Consider the following 18552-nt stretch of genomic DNA (forward strand, 5'->3'; position numbering starts at 1 on the left):
AGGATCCGAAAGGCTGGATTAAACCAGGGATAAAGAGAATCTATTCTCTTTAGCCCTGGGATTAAACAGGGAGTGGGGTCCCCTAGTAGTTAATAGAAAAGTAGCTAAATAGAAAAGTCTCTTAACACTCAGAGCTCTAAACTACAGTTTTTAAAATTTAAACCATTAAAATGAAAGTATACCATTTAAAAAAAAAAAAAAATAAATAAACACTTGAGTAGCTTCTGATCTAATATTGGATCTTTACATACTAAAATATAATTTCAATCGGAAGAGAGTCTGTTAGTATGTGAAAATCTGATAATTAAATAAAAAATTAGCCATGAGTTTCCTTTTTAGTCATTTAATTATATATAAATAATAAATAAATAAATAATAAATAAATAATAAATAAATAATAAATAAATAATAAATAAATGAATTTTGTTCATATGTTCGAATTTTACCAAACTAAGTGGCAATTTATGATTCAAAGGGGTGACCTCAAATTGCCAATTAACCACTACAGATGATATTTTAAACACTTAAAATATCATCGGTAATAATAATATCATCATAACATTATGAAATTAGACACAAAAAAGAACTTTCGCTAAATAAACGCACTTTTTTCCGACAGATTAAATTCTCAACATAAATATAGAGGGTATACACAAAAGTTTAAAAATACAGCTGTTTAAATTTATTACTCAGAAACTATTTAACCGTTTACTTCCAAATTTCGCTCTGCCGTTTTCAAATGCAACGTTTAAAATGACATGCAAAAATTTTTCGTACAATTAAAAACTTTTACCATCATTATTGAATAAAATTTTAAAAAAATTATTAAAAACATTCCCAAGAAATAGCTAAATATGCTTTAAGGAAAATAACACTGAGGAGCTTGAATTTTCGATCGCGCTCTTGATTATACTATTAGGATTATATATTTTAGATTGCGACTACTCTCATATAAATTCCAAATTCATCTTAGAAAAAAGGGTATGTTTATTCAGATTTCAATTTCGGATTTAGTAACTGAATATATCATCCACACTAATCAACTGGGCAAACTTAAGGTTAAGCACTCAAACCATTAAGATTGAATACTTTTACGTGACCTTCCGATCACTAGGTCATAAGTTATTCTGGGTGATTTTTTTTTTCCACACTGTGTAATAAAACCGTTTTTGTTTCTTTTAAAATTTGCGAAAACGTCACCTTATTCACTACCCTACAATAATGGAAGAAACACTTTTAGCTTTTGACATTTTTTTAAAAATTTCCAAAAATACTTAAAGGATATTTTTATAACTTTAGAGATGTTTTACTCATGCGATTTTTCATTCCTAGCAATAAGATTTCAAGCTTTCAGAGGTTTGGGAGACCGACAATAAATAATGAAAGAAAATAAGTATTTTTGAACACCCTTTGCCAGAAAATCAAGCAAAAAACTTGTAACTAATATCGATTACTTTAGTTATTATTTTTAATAATTGCGTAAAACTTTTATAAACCTAGAGTAAATATTAATGAAAACATGGAAATTTTTTATAAAAAAATATTTTTTTTTTTTTGTTTTACGTTTTTTTGTTATAACTTCTTTATAAATATTCAATAAAATTTAAAAAAATTTTTGGAGCAATTTAAAATTAATTGCAAAGTTATTGATTTAAAATAATAAAAAAATTCTCTAAAAATTGCGCAAGATATAAATATTTAAGGTCTTCCATACTGCGAAAGCGCAGAAAAAATGCATAAGTTTTTTCATAATTTTGTAGTCTATCTATTTGCCAACTGTCAAAAAACTGATTTGAATAACTTAAAAATTTAGCAATTCAAGCAATTTCAAGCAATTTTCTGAGTAGTTTTAGTACTTTTTAAAAGAAAGCTCAAAACAATCAGGGGTTTTCCTCCACAAATTTTATTTTGCGTCATAAGACAAAATTTTAAAAAAAAAAATTATAATAACTTACCATGTGGAGGGTGCTCGAAAATACTTGTTTATTTTGGTTTACCAAAATGTGATGATATAAGGAAAGAAAACAAACTTTTATGAGGGATGATCTCTCACAATGTCGGTTTCATTTTAAATAAATCTTGATTACTAGCACAAAATGAAATTCGTGGAAAAAACGTTCTTTTTTAGCTTTCTTTTACGAAGTGAAAATATTCAAATCAAGCTTTTTCATTAGTTTCCAAATACACTACAAAATTAAGAAGAAAAAAGTTGTATACTGCACATGCGCCGAAAAAAAGTAAAGAGCTACTTTAAACATTTATATCTTGCGAAGTTTTAACTAATTCTTTTTTTTAAAATTTAAATCAATAATATTGTAACTAATGTAAATAGCTCCAAAAATTTTGCTTAATTCCATAGAATATTTTTAAAGTTATATAGCAAAAACACGTAAGACCAAAAAATTAATTATTTTATAAAAATGTCCATACATATTTCCGAAGTTACAAGCTTATATCTTGACTTTCTAGCATAGGGTGCTCGAAAATACTTGTTTTTTTTTTCTCGTAACTTATTGTAGGTCTCCCAAACCTCTGAAAGCTTTAAATCTTATTGCTAAATAAGAAAAGTTGCAGGAGCTAAGCAATTCTAAAGTAACAAAATAATCTTTTAAATATTTCTTGAAAAATTTAAAAAATATCAAAAGCTGAAAGTCTTTTGCACTATTGTAGGGTAGCGTATATGATCATTCACTCAATATAAGTCATATTCTTCTGAAAATTTCATACGTTCGTATTATTTTATTAAATTAGTATCGCCAATTGTCTTCTATAGATATTAAGAGTTTCTAAAATTATTAAAAAAATTAATTTCAAAGCTTATTTTCATTTAACAATTGAATTATCAATTACCAAGATATACTATTTCTAAATACTTTTTTTTTAAAATCATTTACGACATAGTGACGAACATCTCTAAGGTAAAGAATGGCTTCAATAATTACCCAGAAAACATATGTAAAACCTTAATCCTCAAACGTACAAGTGTTAACAATTATCTTTAAAATGAATTTTGTAATCCTGCAGCCATTGTGGGAAACTAATCGTAATTAAAAAAATTAATGACATCATTAAAACTGTTTTAATGTCGATTTAAAAAAAAGTTAATTTATTATTATTATAGATTGAAGTTACGAAAAAAAATTTATTCCAATTGGTCACGTAATAAAAATGAAAGCTATTTTTGCATGGAATAAAATTTTATTTCTCACTGGTTGATGCAATTTACTACTCCTGAAGCCTAATAACAAGAAATTATACGAGAAGTTTATAATTTAATAATCCAGCTTCAATAATAATAGCAGTTTTTGTTACGAAAATTTACTTCTCGTTGGTTAATGCAATTTACTACTCCTGAAGCCTAATGGCAAGTAATTATGCGAGAAATTTTATAATTTAATAATCCAGCTTCAATTATAATAGCAGTTTTTGTTACGAAAATTTACTTCTCGTTGGTTAATGCAATTTACTACTCCTGAAGCCTAATGACAAGTAATTATGCGAGAAATTTTATAATTTAATAATCCAGCTCCAATAATAAAAACAGTTTTTGTTACGAAAATTTATTTCCCGCTGGTTATTTCAATTTACTATTCTTGAACCCTAATTACGAGTAATTATGCAAAAATGTTTTAAATATAATAACCCAGCTTCGATAACAAATAAATTTTGTAACGAAAATTTTTAATAACATGTTTAACAGATAGCGCTTATTAATACAAAGCGGTCGACCGTATGATTAAAAGGTCGAATGAAATTTTTGATTTAAGAATGCATTCTTTTTTCTCTCCTAAATAATACAATCAATGACAAATTGATTGACGGGTGAAAGAATTGCCAGGGTTCGATTCATTCAAATGTATGAGTTTCATAACACACTTCAAGGGAGAAAAAATGCTCTTCAGATATTAATTGTTTCGTTTTCCTGCCATATCGTGAACAAAAAGAAGCATTTTAAAAAAAAATAACTATTTTGTATTCTAATCGATTATATGAATTCAAATCAGCAATCAAAAGTATTATAAATATTGCATTTATTAATGTATGATAACTTTTAATTATTACGAATAAAAGGCAATTCTATTGAAAATTGGCTTTTTCTAAAGAAGGTGGGGAAAAAAACATTTACAGGAGACAAATGAATAAAGAAAACTTTCATTTTTTTTAATACCTAATATTATTTCTGTTCAAAATTCAGCTTACGTATAGCATATGTTAAAACATGGAGATATCATAATTATATTCACCAATGACACTTGCTGTCACCCATCCTATTATTTCAAGACAAAATTAGGAAGAAATATCACGTTGAACAGCTGACCCAATTTCGGGTTTACGACTTCTAATGTACAACTCCGTAGCCTTGTAATTTTGAACCCAATTCAGAAGACAAGAGAACTCTAGGATCAGTAAATGGGAGAAACCAGCTTTCATAAAGGACTTTAAAATGGAACTAACACGCATTTGCGTTACACAGAGAGGAAAACCACGAAAACCTTCCACGGTTAGCCTGACGGCAACGGAACTCTAACGATGATCCATCAACCACTGAGGATATTTTACGTAAGCACTGTACATATGCCACCTCTGTCAATACCATCAAGCCTGTCTGAAATCAAGCGAATTTTCAAGGCAGAGGGTGCTTTTGTTTTTTTCAGTGGCGTCATCTATGGTCAACGATAGGACTTCAGTCCCACAAACGTCACAGCCCGTTTTACAGTAACGACCCAGTTTTACTTCATTGACAGATCATAATTTTGACCTGAACCAGAGAATGATCAATCTCTAAATCTGTACACCCTGAGGTACGGATTTAATATAGGAACTTGGAGGACTTGGTGACCCCGACAAATTCAACAGTCACCATTTAATACACGGGTCGGCGGGATTGGAACTCACGTTTTCAACACGCGCCCAGCGTTCGACCAACCAGACTATTCCAGCCCTTTGGTAAAGCGTAATACACTGAACAAGTGAAAAACGCTCTCAAATTTGCCGCCAAACGAAAAGCGATAAAGCTTGTTCCTGAAATAGTTTAACAATCCAATCTCTCCTGGATTACTAGAAATATCTATTAAAAACACTATAAAGTAATAAAAAACATGCGAAAAAGCGGCGCAAAACAGTGGATTGGAGTAAGAAAATACACTGCCCGAGCGGTGTATACGGGCAAACCGAAAAAGTCCCCTTTCGCGGCACCCGAACGGAGTTCGACCATAGCAAGTAAGTGGTTAATTTGTAACTAAACTTATGCTACAGGGTAAAGTGCAGTTCTATATATGCATACGTTTAAAAACTGAATATAATGCATAGGTAACATTATTACGAAAATACAACAAGAATTTAAACTTGGTTCGAAATAGGGTTCAACTCCAAAACCTTATTGAGATTGCAGCACTTTTGAACCCTATTAAGGTTCAAGATACCGATATTACGATTTTGCGTAGAACCGATTTTTAACCGATAAGTAAAATTTAATTTTTATTTTATAACCGGTGTTGAACAGCCTAACTAATTCTGAGTATCAATGTTGAATTTCGTAACCTTGTAGTTTTGAACCCAACCTTGAAGACTTAGGATGGGTCAAGCATTCCAGGCTAACGTTCTGTCCTTTGAGCCACCATGGCTCTTTCATTAGTCTTTAAGAAAATTTAATTTTGAATTTTTTTTTTTTTTTAAATAAGTTGCTACTAGGTATGCGGCCACTTGGTTAGATACATTTTTTCCGGCCATTAAATTAGCGGAATATACATTTATATATTCTTTCGCAAGCCATCATATATTTGTTACATTCCTAACATCGACATAAAACACACCTAATTAAAGATGTAATTTAATACACACAACTAAAAAGGAAAAGGGGAACAAATAGTACGGTAAGTTTAGCACTAGTCATTAATAGAAATTATTTATATTGAGACGAAATAACCCGGATAAAAAGATGACCTTTTCAAAAGAAAGACACGACCAAAAAAAGATAGGGTAAAAATATAAGCCCCTTTAATTGAGCTTATCGAGACAGAGAAGTTATTTTCTATCTTTCTTTATTTAACATCACACAAATGACCTCATTGATTTTCGATAGCATTTTCTTTAGGAGTTATTATATATATTTGTCTTTTGAAGAAATGGAACAAAAGTTGGTGCTAGTAATAAATGTTAATGTATTATTTTAATTTTATAACATTTTAAGGATTTTGGAGAAAAAAAAGATAAGTAAAAAAAAATATATAATATTTTTTTTTTTTTTTAATTTTTAAAAAGCACTTTTCATTAATAGGGCACTTGACACAACTTCGACTAAAATTTATCAATGAAAAATGAAAATTTATTTGTACGTAAGTATATTAAAGAAATTTAGCAATTTCATTTTTAACTAGAATAATAGGAAACTTATTATTACAATTTTGTTATGAATACGATAAAACATTTCAACTATCCAGATTTAAATTATTGTAAGCAACAACTCGAAGATGAAATAGTCAATAAAAGTGCACTATCATTCAATTTCGAAAAAATTCAAATTCAATTAAAATTCAAAAGTGCATTATCAATAAAAGTTCAATTATCCATTTTTAGTCCCAAATTTTATCAATTTTCAATTATAATAATTTACATACATTGCATATTTTCATTATTTCTTTGGATAAAACCTTTATTAACAAATCAGATTTTAAAAAGAATCACCGTAAAGAATATATTTATAAATAATAATGTATAAAAATATTTTTGACTTAAGACTTATTTTTTTAAAAATAGCTTAAATCAATAATATTTTTTTTTAAAAATATATATAATTTATTTAAAAAACAATATTTTTTTTAAAAAAGAAATATGATTTTTTAGTCATTACTTAAATTAAGTAATATAAATCATGCCAACCCAGCTACTAGTTCTGATTAATTGGTGACTGTGCATTAAAAAAATACAAAAAATAGTTTGAAGTAGTACCCCTGTCCCTGTTTTTAGTTATAAATAAAAAAACTTGGAAAAAAAAAGAGAATAATTAACATTAAATTAAAAGAACTGAGAAGTATAGAGAATTGAGAATATGATGAAAGCTACGGACCAAGATTTTAAAATATCTTTATGTACCAAAATAAAGTTTCTAAAAGGGTAATGTAAATTGAATAGGAATACTATAAATTATAAAACAAAAAATAAAAAACATTTTAAACTCTTTATGGAAATACACTTACAACTGAAAATGCAGAAAAAAGAAACTATAAAACCTCGTGATTATTTAATAAATCAAACGCTTTTCTCTATTGTAATGAATAAAGCCATTTTAAGTTACAATACACAAATAGTTTATATGATTATCACACTTTAAGGTAACTTCTTTAAGGACCTTGTTAAAAATAAAAGGTTAATATCTTTAAAATGATTATGGCAACCATTATACAATTCTATAATCTCTAAAAAGAAGTTCAAAGATGAAAGAATTTTTCAATTAAATCGGAAAATTGAGAGAAGCTGTCAAAACTCTAATTCTCTAGAAAACACAGAAGACTCGCCCTTAGGGTAGATTATTTTTAGATTTTGTCAAAGACTATTTGTTATAAAGCTAAATTGTTTTAAACGCTTTTCGTCGGAATGGAAAATAAAGTTTTAATTCAATCAGACCTGAAAACAACTATTTGATTTGGGAGTAAATATGAACATTTAATAAATGAAGCTAATTGTTTTTTGTTCAATGATGGCGACAACACACATTTTTTGCATGGAACTTTTTAGAAATGATTAATGATAAATCTTCAAATTTTTACTCTTAAAAATCTATTTTTTTAGCGCAATCATGAATTAAGTGGATGATAAACTGAATGATATTCTTAAAAAGGAGCTAACACGAAAGGAAAAAGAATAGATTTTATGAAACAAGAAAAATATATTAAGATTTCTTTACTTATCATTCAAAGTGTAAAATATTCTGTACATAGGGAATTAAAAGTACTCCTTTTACAACCAAGAAAAGGAAACAAAATACAAAAACAATTGACAATAATAATTACTACACATGCTGAATGACATTTTTAAATAACTGTTAACTCGAAAGAAGAAAAAACTACAATAAATTTTTACGAAACAAGAAAAACGTTTTAGAATTTCTTATTATTCAATACATAAAATATTCCATTCATAGAGAGCTTAAGGGACTTTTTTTAGAACCAAAAAATAGATATATAATACAAAAAATAAATTGAAAATAATTAAAACACAAAAAATTTAAGGTAATATTTTTTGTATGCGATTCATTTTAACTTGAATAAAACATTTTACTCACGTTCATTAAAACAAACTAAAATTGTAAATGGTAAAAAAAATTAATTTATTGCAAAAATAATTTTTTAAACATACCCCATCCAAGCCCATTATTTAAAGGAGAAATAAATTTTAAACATTACTTTATATTAATTTCATTCTTTAATAATGACATTTATTTAATGTTTAAATTCAAAAATAAAAATAAAAAATTCATGAAAGAATTTTTATGGTTACTTTCTTAATTTTAGTGAATTTTTTTTTTTTTTTTTTTTTTTTTTTTTTTTTCCAAATTGAATTCTTGATTGAATCAGAAGGTTGGGGGAATAGAGGAAAAATGCGTTGGAGTTGACACTCATGTTTAAGTAAAAAAGATATAGTAAGTATAGTTATATAGTAGCCAATACTTAAAAGCCGACAACGACACACTCTTAAATCTGAAAAATAGATATACTTAGAACATCACTTAACGCGTTCTTGCACTCGCCTCTTCGATTGAAGAGCTCATTGTGAGATAATGACACAACAGGCCACATAAAAAAAATATATAAATATGTTTTAAAGATTCAAAAATAATTAAACAGCATTTCTAGTACTTTTGATTTTACAGAGAGCAAAAAATAAACCCCTTAATATCTTTTGATATCGGATTTTCAAGTACAATCGTAATACTACAAAGTGCTTATCTTAAATATTCCAATAAATTAATGCAAGTACAAAAGTGTACTTTCTTTGAATAAATATGCTTTTTTTTCTCTACGGATTTCAATTCCTGATCCTAAAAATATGGAAGATAGTTGCAACCTGGAAAATATAGTCCTAATAATTTAGGTAAGTTTATGGTCATAAGTTTAGGCCCTTTAATTTCACCTTTTACATATTTCCCCATCTCAAAGAGGAAATAAAATTTTAATTTTTAAGGAATATGATCGATTTCCCTCAAATCTGATTTTGTCATTAAAAATTACATAGATTAAATTGTAGAAAAAATGTAAGTACTACGTATTTCAATTTTTTTTAACCATTATTAAATTAAAGAAATAATAAAGGGACAAAAAAGAATTAAAGGAAAATAGAAATTTACAAAGAGTATATAATCTGTTTGCAGAACATAAAAAAATTCCTAAATTTTTTTTAATCATAAGACAGATTGAATGAAAGAATGACTCCAACACAGGATCATTCTAAAAAAAAATTTCCCAACTTTTTCGTTGTCATTTATAATTTTAATAAAAAAAAATCGACTCTGAGTGACTCACAATTAAAAATTCAGAAGTACTGTAAGAAAAGTTTTAAATAAGACTGTAATTGGTCAGTAATCACGGAATTTTTAACAAAGAAGGCTTAGCATATGAAGTAGAATTAATTATAAATACGTATTAACAAGAGAAAGCATCATTAAAAAGAAATTGTAAAACAGATTTCTGTACTCCGATTACTCTTAACCCCTGTGGCAGAATATTTTCGGGCTTTCTGCGACATACCTCTCTAATACTAATATCTTTCTGCAAAATACTTTTAAAAATAACAAATATACATGTTACTAAATTAAAATTACAAAAGCATCAACTTTTCGGATCAAATAAAATAATTTTTTAATCAAAAATGTAATATTTTTTATTCTAATATTATGGGTTATATTATCGCATTTTTTAGAGGGAAAACACACTAATTTCCTTTTCCGCATTTTGTAAATCAGCATCACATCATTAAAAAAAAAAATCGTGAAATCCGTAGCAGTAAATCGATCTCTTCAAAAAAGGGTTCCTAAATGCGTGTTTTTATTTCGAGATTCAGTTGTAATAAATAATATCACATTAAAAATATCGGATTTTGAAACTATGTGGAAATCAATAGTAATAACTGCATTAAAAAAATTGGAACGAAATTTTCTGCAGTAAAGAAAATTAATTTTTTGACTTCATTAATTTTTATTGTTCTCAAATGAGAATAGAAAAAGGATGCGCGAGAAAGGCATCTTTTTAATATAATCCTGAAGAAAAGATAAAATCGTTCGAAAATTTCTGCCGAAAAAAAAAAAAAAAAAACAGCTTTTTACTTCCCAAAGGAAAAATCTGTCTGCAAGAACTCGGTAACATTCTGCGACAATGTCGCCGTGTCGCCACGATTCTGCCACGGGGCTCTTTACTATAATTAAATCTGAATTTAACTTTGATTAAATATTCTATTTTTATTAAACATAGTGCAGAATTCCTAAATGAAGGAATTTACATTGAAGATAAATGTAAAAAATGATTAATTATTTCAAAATACTTTTTTGAACGAGCTTAAATGGACTTAAGTTTGATTTTCTAAAACTACGTTAAAAAGGCTTCTAAAAATATCTTTTACTTCCTTATCAAACAAGATTTAATGAAAATTTATGAGTGCAGTTTTTTTTTCTGGTAGGTAATAAACACCAATAATTTTTTTTATTCTCGAAAACCCCTTAGAACTTAAGATTTTTCTTTCGGTCATACTAATTTGTAATAACCATTTTAGGTTGAGTCAAAATATTCCTTCAGCAATTCTTATCGCCTACTATTCAGTTAACTTTATAAAATAAAAAGACCTAAATTTACAATTAAATTTCATATTTTAAAAAGAAAAATTAATGAGTTGTCTTTCTCGCATTTTAAAGTAGAAATTAGTTACTTGAAATAATTTACGAGATTGTTAACATGTTTTCAAGGCACAAGAAACTTCCAATTTTACCTAATGAAAGAAAGTTTTCATAATTTTATTTACATATATATATTTTTTTCTTTTTTGTAATTTCTTGACAATGTTTTGATAACGAAAAAATAAAATATCATTGAAAAATTCCGATTTCGACAATAGTGGGTTAATAATATAAAAACACCATAATTACATACTTGAACCACTATACTTGCTATATCTTTATCGAAAAAATGCGATGCTAAAATCGTAGTTAAAAAGAAAATCATAAAAATCAGTCTGGATTGTAAATCACGTATTTATCCAACCGTGGGGGTAATGAGGGTTTTGACTTCCGTTCAGGTCATCACAAAAAATTTCCATTTTATAATTAACTATTGCAAGTTAAAATAAGTATAAATAATTAATTTTGCCACAGTAACCAATGAAATAAGGTTGAATTTTATACGAATTTAATGCAAATTTGAAATTGGTTTATTGTTACACATATAAGTGTATTCAGTATTCATCTAACTTATAACTTCAGAAGCCATATTATTTAAATAAAAAATATTCGCCAGCGGTAGCCTCTTCGATTGTGTATGCTTATGTGAAAGAAAGGAAATTAGTATGTGGACAATATCTGTTGAATATCGATATTCAGTATTTTCATGATCGCTTTAATGGAATGTTAGAAATAATTGTTAGTTATTACTAATTATATTGTTTATACCTAAACCTACAGAGAAAAAAAAAAGCAAGTGTCAGAAATACCAGGCACCAAAAGACGCGGTTGCTATTAAAAATAATTAAATTTACCCAAATAATAACAAGGGATAAATGTGTTAGCCATAGTGTGGTATATTTTTCCAATATTTCCAACATTGAAATTTTTTTTTTCTCGTTCTAATTCGTCGATCCCAATCGAATCTTATTAATATTAAAATAAATTTTAAAATTTTACAAAAATTAATTTCAAGTCTATTACACAAAATATTTCGGACATTTATTCACCAAAGAAGTAAAGAAGTTGCGTGATTTTCACCGAAGAATTACTTCATCCAACCTAGTTTCGGAATTTCACAATTATATACACAAAATAAAATTTTGAATTTCATTGAAATGCAGACAAAAGTTCATTAATTAGGATTGTAGTTTAACCTCAAATGCACATATATCAAATAAGCTTTAAAACAGTTTCACAGTTCTAATTCTAATATCCGAAAATCTTAATGATGTATAACTCTCTTTTTTAATAAAAATTAAACTCTCATTATAATTACAAGCACAAAAGAGCTAAGCAGCAACGATGCAGTTTCGTAGTCGCATTAACTATATTTTTTTTTCCGAATAATATTAATAATTAACAGAGATAAATTTTCGAAATAACATTAAAATTCAAAATGATGATTAAAAGGATTGAACAGATTTCCCACGGATGCTAGAGATATTTAATAGATATAACGAAAAGTAGGTAAATCTCGATCATTTAACATTTGTGACCACCACTAAAAGATTTCGTAAAGAAAATATTTCGGTATAAGAACTATGTCCAACCAAATATCTAAACGTGTAAGTAACATCTTAAAACGGGTAATTCCACTAGGATTAATGCTACTTTACTACCACTATTAATTATATTAATATTAGTCAATATAGTATACTTTACTATTAATCATATTAGACTACATCATCACTATTAATTATATTAATAGTGTTCAGTAGTAGCATATTAATAGTCACAGTAATAATTATATTAATCATAAATGTGACTTTATTACCACTATATTAATAACTACCACTATAAAATTATAAATTTTACTACCACTATTGCACTCGTGATATCCTTGTAAAATATATTTAATTATAGTAAGATAAATAATCAGCTTTTCTTTGAAATTTTCAAATAAATTACTTTATTATAATGAATTTTCTTAAAAATTCGAAAAGATTGAGAGAAAAAAGGAAAGATAAAAAAGTTTACCATCATGATTTTTTTTTTTTTTTTTTTAAATGATGTTTCGTGAAAAAGAGGTCACGTAACAAAAATCTGGAAGTCAGACAATTTCAAACGCCTTATATTTGTGTAATAATAAGAAAAATCCACAGTAATAAAGGTAAATTCTGAATTATTGCCTTCTTTGCAAGATGCAATTAAAATATACGAAATTTGAAGGTCAATATAAGGGTAAAAGAACGATCCAGCGAAAAAATTTTCTTAAAATTTAAAATATTTAAACTAAATAAAAATCAACTGTTACATTGTCCGTAAGAGGATACTTACAAACAAAATACAGAAGATGCATCAACCGAAACTTCAAGAATAAAATAAATGCTGATTAAAATATCCCTGAATATATAATTTCATTAAGATATAAATCACTAAAATTTGCACAAATTAGTAATTTAAAAAAAAAATTTACTGGAAAAGTATCTTGACATTCATTAATTAGCATTCACAGACGCAAATTTAAAATGTCGTTATTTGAAAATTAACTAATTATGAAACTAATCGTTCAAAAAGTCCAAAATTTTTTTTTTCTTTTTCTAAAAATTTTATCTTTTTTTTTTCTAAAAATTGTATATTGCAAAATTGTATTTTTTTCTGTCTTTAAATCATAATTTTTGAATAAAATAAATCAACGGAAAAGTCTTTATGTTACAACCTGCGAAAAATTTGCCCATATACATAAAATATATTTTTTTCACAATTTTAAAGTATAAATTTTGACTAAAATAAATCATGGGAAAAAACATTTTCGATTAAAAGTTGTTTGTTCATTTTGTTAACTGTACTCAATTTTCTTACATTTTAACTTTGAGAAAAACAACAGCTTTAACAGAAATTACTAAAAGGACGTTTAATATAAAGTTTACTAATAACTCCTTTATTTTTAACAGAAGTTATTTATTTTTAGACTCGAAGAATCTTTTTTAAATAGTTCTTTAGAAGAAAAAGAAAAGATCTTCAGGTAAGCGCATGGGGCGACCCCTCGAATGGGAAGATGCCATCCGATTTTTCAGGTGTGGAGGTAGGTAGAACGAGGAATTAATGAGGGAGTCCGGAAAAAAGAAAGGAAGCAAAGCTATTCCGAATTCCCAGAGAGGGACAACCAAAATAAAAAAAAGTTCACCCAGAATTTCTCGGAGATTCCAAAAATATACACAAATTCATATACAATGCCGGGTGCTCGAACGCTCCAAATGGGAATGAAGAAGAAATGAGAAAAACAAAAGAACTTATTTACCGGAGGTTGTCTCCTAACCGAATCAATCCTTTCCCTTCAATGCACTGTTGCTTGTCGAAACTGGTTCAAAAATCACAACACACACTTCACTAGTCCCCGGATTTTACCGGAACCGGTTATCACATTGCCGGGATTTTTGCCTCCAGGGGTGGTGTATTAGGGAGATCAGACGAGCACACATACACAGAGGATAACTGTTACTTCCTGGAAGATAACTGTTGATCGGACCTATCCCCAAGTGGTTGTAAGGACACGAATGGAATATTTTAGTCCAACGAAGATAATTCCCGCTGAGAGGAGTGATTGAGGATCTTCGTCGAGGATCGTTCCGTCATATCCTCCATCTTGAACGAGGAATGGTGGGATGTTGTTTCACGGGAAAGGATCACTCCGGAGGGGGGAAGGAGGGTAGGTGGGAGTGAGTGCTCCGTGACGTCAATCCCGTGGCTTCTCTTTTTTTTCTTTTCCTTCTTGAAGAGAGCGACAGATAGAGAGAAGGTAAGGCAGGAAAAGAGAGTAAGAAAAATTCGTTGGAAACGAAATCAATCGCAGAGGAAAAAGTCGATAGGGAAGTATTGGACGCGAGACAGGACGACCCCAGGTATGCTTTAACCCTCTCGAAACAGGTAGGAGCGTCTAGTTCGAGCTGAATGAGTGGAAAAGGCCCTCTTCCACCCCCGAAAATATTACGTTAAAATTGGGTTGGACGATTTATAGTAAACCGGGGTTCCCGACTCTGAATCGATCCTTCAGCGAAAAGGTTGGGGGCACGAACAGTCCCAACGGAAAATATCAGTGTTAACAAGCGTACTTGTACATCCCAAATTCCATTGGAACGAAATAAATGAAAAAGAATCTGAAAGAAGGAAAGGAATTCAAACTTTTCTTTTTTAAATATTTTACGCTAGTAGTTTTAAATTTTATTTTTTAACACTTTCGTTTAGAGATACTACTGTTCTAAATTTTCTTCGGCAATGGAACTATGAATGATCAACTTTGTTTTGGCGGAACCCCGATTTTATAACTATAATAAAGACAATTGTGAACATATTTAACAATAAAAAATAAATAAAACTTTCTTTTGAAAATGTAACTTTACTTTATCAATAATAATCATAAATTAGTTTGATTAGTTTAGTTTAATAATCACAAATTAGTTAAATTAAAATCATAGATTTATATAATACAGTTGAAATTGCAGTCCTGGAGTTGAATCTAGTCTTGCTATATGAATTTGTTTTTGGTGTATAAGCGTCCTGGAGTTGAATCTAGTCTTGCTATATGAATTTGTTTTTGGTGTATAAGCATAAGCAGGAAATTAATATCCTAAACCAAACTGTGGTTTCCGTTAAAAAAAAACTGAAAATTAATTTTAAAAAAATAAACAAAAAAAAACGTTAGACATAGGTATTGGAGAAACATGTCTAGATTAATGCATTTAGTCATTTTATTTTATTAGAAAAGCGCGATAGGAAATATTAATTTTTTTTAATAAATAAATGCACGTCTTTTTCATAATTCGTTCAATGCATTTAAATAAGAAAAATCATAGTTTCTGAGAAAAAAGCTCTTTCTTTTGCATTTTCCCTTTTCATTAAATAATTTCGTAAAGGCCACCAAAATATCAAGCAAATAGTACATTGATTGAATTTAAATCTAATTAAACGTTTCAAAAAAAAAAAAAAAAAAAAAAAAAAGCGTAACTCTCTGAGTTTCGGGATCGGCATCTAATCTGATTCTGAATTTGTGCTTGGTGTGAGCATAAGCTGTAAATTAATAAAAAATAAGCTGAACATTTTCATTCTTTCATTGAAATTAAAGTTAAAAGAACTGTCATAAGCTTCGAGAATGGTTAGCAGAAAAGTATATTTCTTTTCTGCTAATTCAATTCTTAAATTATTTTGATTATTAAGCAATTTTATGAAGAAAAAAATGCTTTATCCAAAAATTTACTTGTTTTTTTTATCAGCACTTAAATGAATTCATAATAAAAACAATTCAAATATTAAATAACTGGATTATTGATTGGATGCGAAGGTAATTACAAGTTTCAAAAGTCATTAATAATTGAAAGGAATCTAATCTAGCGGAACCCTTTGTAATTTTTCCAAGAAACACCTTTTAGGAACTGCTGGTTTATAGTATTGTGGTGGTTTGTTGTTTCTAATGCCACTTGCCAAATACCAGCAAGCCTGCTTGGTGAAACTAAGCGAATTTAAGGCCGAAAATACATTTCATGCTTTTAAGTCGAGCCATTTATATCCAAAATACGACTTCAGCCACACACACATCACAGCTCGATGCGTAGAGCGAACCGATTCATACATCCATTCACAGATCGTAATTTTGACCTGAACCAGAGAACAATCTATCTCCAATTCAGTACCTCAGAGATATTGATTTGCTATGAGTTCATGAAAGACTTGGTGACCCGATAGATTTAAAGTGCACCTGACCCAACGCCATACCAACCAGACTATACCATTCTGAAGTTGCCATTCTGTGAGCAGCAAAACGGCCCACGTAGTATTTTTTACTGTAGGTTTAACAGCTAATAATTCTCGAGATAAGAATCGAATGATAATATTGTTTTATACCATTGTATTCTTTATACATTGTTTTGTTTATCTTCTATTATACTTCCAAAATTTTAATTCTGATAGTTTTGGAGCAGCTAACAAAATACAGCGATAGTTTTTTTACGTAACGTTAATAAAATGTAATGTAGCTTTTTATATTAATAAAATACAAAGATAAATAGTAAAAGTAAGAAAGTAGTTTATTTTTTCCAAAAAAAAAAAAAAAACTTTAAATAAAATGCACATTAAAACAATGATGAAAATTTCTCCCTTAATGCCGAGAAGTCGCCAAGAATTTTAAATACAAATTAAAATTAATTCGCAGAAAAAAAAGAGAAAAAAAACCTCTTCTAAGTTAGCGAAAAATAATTACAAATTAAAAGTTCCAGGAGCTACAATTATTTCCTTCGCCAGTAAGCAAGCATTGCTTTCATTAAAAATATTGTACTTTTTTAAAAATGAAACACAATTAAAAGAATATAATAGCACAAGTCCATACGTTTTTTATGCTATTATACATATATATTTTATAATGCAATTTCTTACCTTTTTTCATAAAACGTTGAGTTCTTTAATTTCTACATTAATCCAAATACTATAATTCACAAAAAGGACAGAAAGTAAACTGAAAAATAAAAAACAAAAATTTTTTTAAAAATTAAAAAAATAAATACCAAAATATAGCTATTGACAAATATTAATGTAATATTTTTTTAACCTTTTTACAATAATTTAACGACATATGACAATAAGAAGAATTCATGAAACAATTCATCCACAAAATATGTTTAAAATATGTTTTATTAACACGTTGAAAGCCACGCTAATTTTACATGGCTTGCCCGTCTGGCCAAAATGATTTTTGTGTGATCTACAATGCATTAATTTCTTCAAACCATTTTAGTAACGATAATAATATAAATAAAATTAAAAGCACTAAAAATTTACTCGAATTATGTGCTTCTAATAATCTTGGCTTCTCCGGTCACCGGTGACCCCCGTGACATTACGAACAAACTCAGTGCCGGTCACCGGTGACCCCCATGACATTCAACGCGTTAACATTTCGCAGTTATACACATTCTAGCTATAAGTATCTGGACACCCATCTACGCATCATAGAGTAGGGGTGTTTTTCATGGTTTGACCTGGGTCCAATTAGTTCCCGTGATTGGAAACCTGAACTGGATATCGGGAAAGAAAGGCCCGTTTCTCTTCCAACAGGATAACTGCTTCATTCACACATCGAAATTTGCTCAGACATAGTTTGACGAAATAGGTGTTAATAAAAAACTGTAAAACTCCGGTTTAAATCCCATAGAACACTTTTGTAAAGAATTAAAAAGCCGATCATTTAGCTAGCCAAATTGACCATCCTCATTGCCAGTACTCCACTTCAGCTGTGGCGAACGCCTGAAAATAAATTCGTATGGCCACCTATCTAAAACTGGTGGAAAATTTCCCCCGACATGCGTGCAACCTGTCCTCAATGCAAAAGGTAGATTAACAGCATATTAATGTATGCGTCAAAACTCTAACAACTCCATACTACTGAGTGTTTAGATACTTTTGCTCAGATCAGCGTAAGACCATTTTTTATTTGGCAGGATTAAGTCTGAATCTACACGGCATTAACTAAATATAATTTTATTTGAAAAGTCATTATTTTACATTTTACGCAAACTAGTGTGTCATTTTTATCATTTTTATTTTTAACATAATTATGGAATAATAATTTAAAAACCTTTTTCTGTACATAACCTACACAACTGGAAAATTGGCTAATATTATACTAAACTTATTCTAAA

The 18552-nt window shown here is 28.4% G+C and overlaps 1 protein-coding gene across 14 annotated transcripts in view; it reads right to left on the reverse strand.

Annotated features, from left to right (window-relative positions):
- The window catches only part of LOC107436424 (plasma membrane calcium-transporting ATPase 2), a 180370-nt gene that overhangs the window by 114276 nt on the left and 47542 nt on the right, over positions 1 to 18552 (reverse strand). For 11 of the 14 annotated variants that reach the window (XM_087157571.1, XM_087157562.1, XM_087157572.1 and 8 more), the window contains one exon: positions 17291 to 17369. The gene's annotated coding sequence lies outside the window, so the exon portion shown is untranslated. Of the gene's footprint in view, positions 1 to 14165; positions 14809 to 17290; positions 17370 to 18552 lie in introns of those variants that run through there. The other 3 variants (XM_087157576.1, XM_087157574.1, XM_087157567.1) reach the window with 1 other exon arrangement.

This window comes from Parasteatoda tepidariorum, chromosome 2 (assembly GCF_982258835.1).
Source record: "Parasteatoda tepidariorum strain Cologne lab strain chromosome 2, Ptep-v5.0, whole genome shotgun sequence".
Lineage (NCBI taxonomy): Eukaryota > Metazoa > Arthropoda > Arachnida > Araneae > Theridiidae > Parasteatoda > Parasteatoda tepidariorum.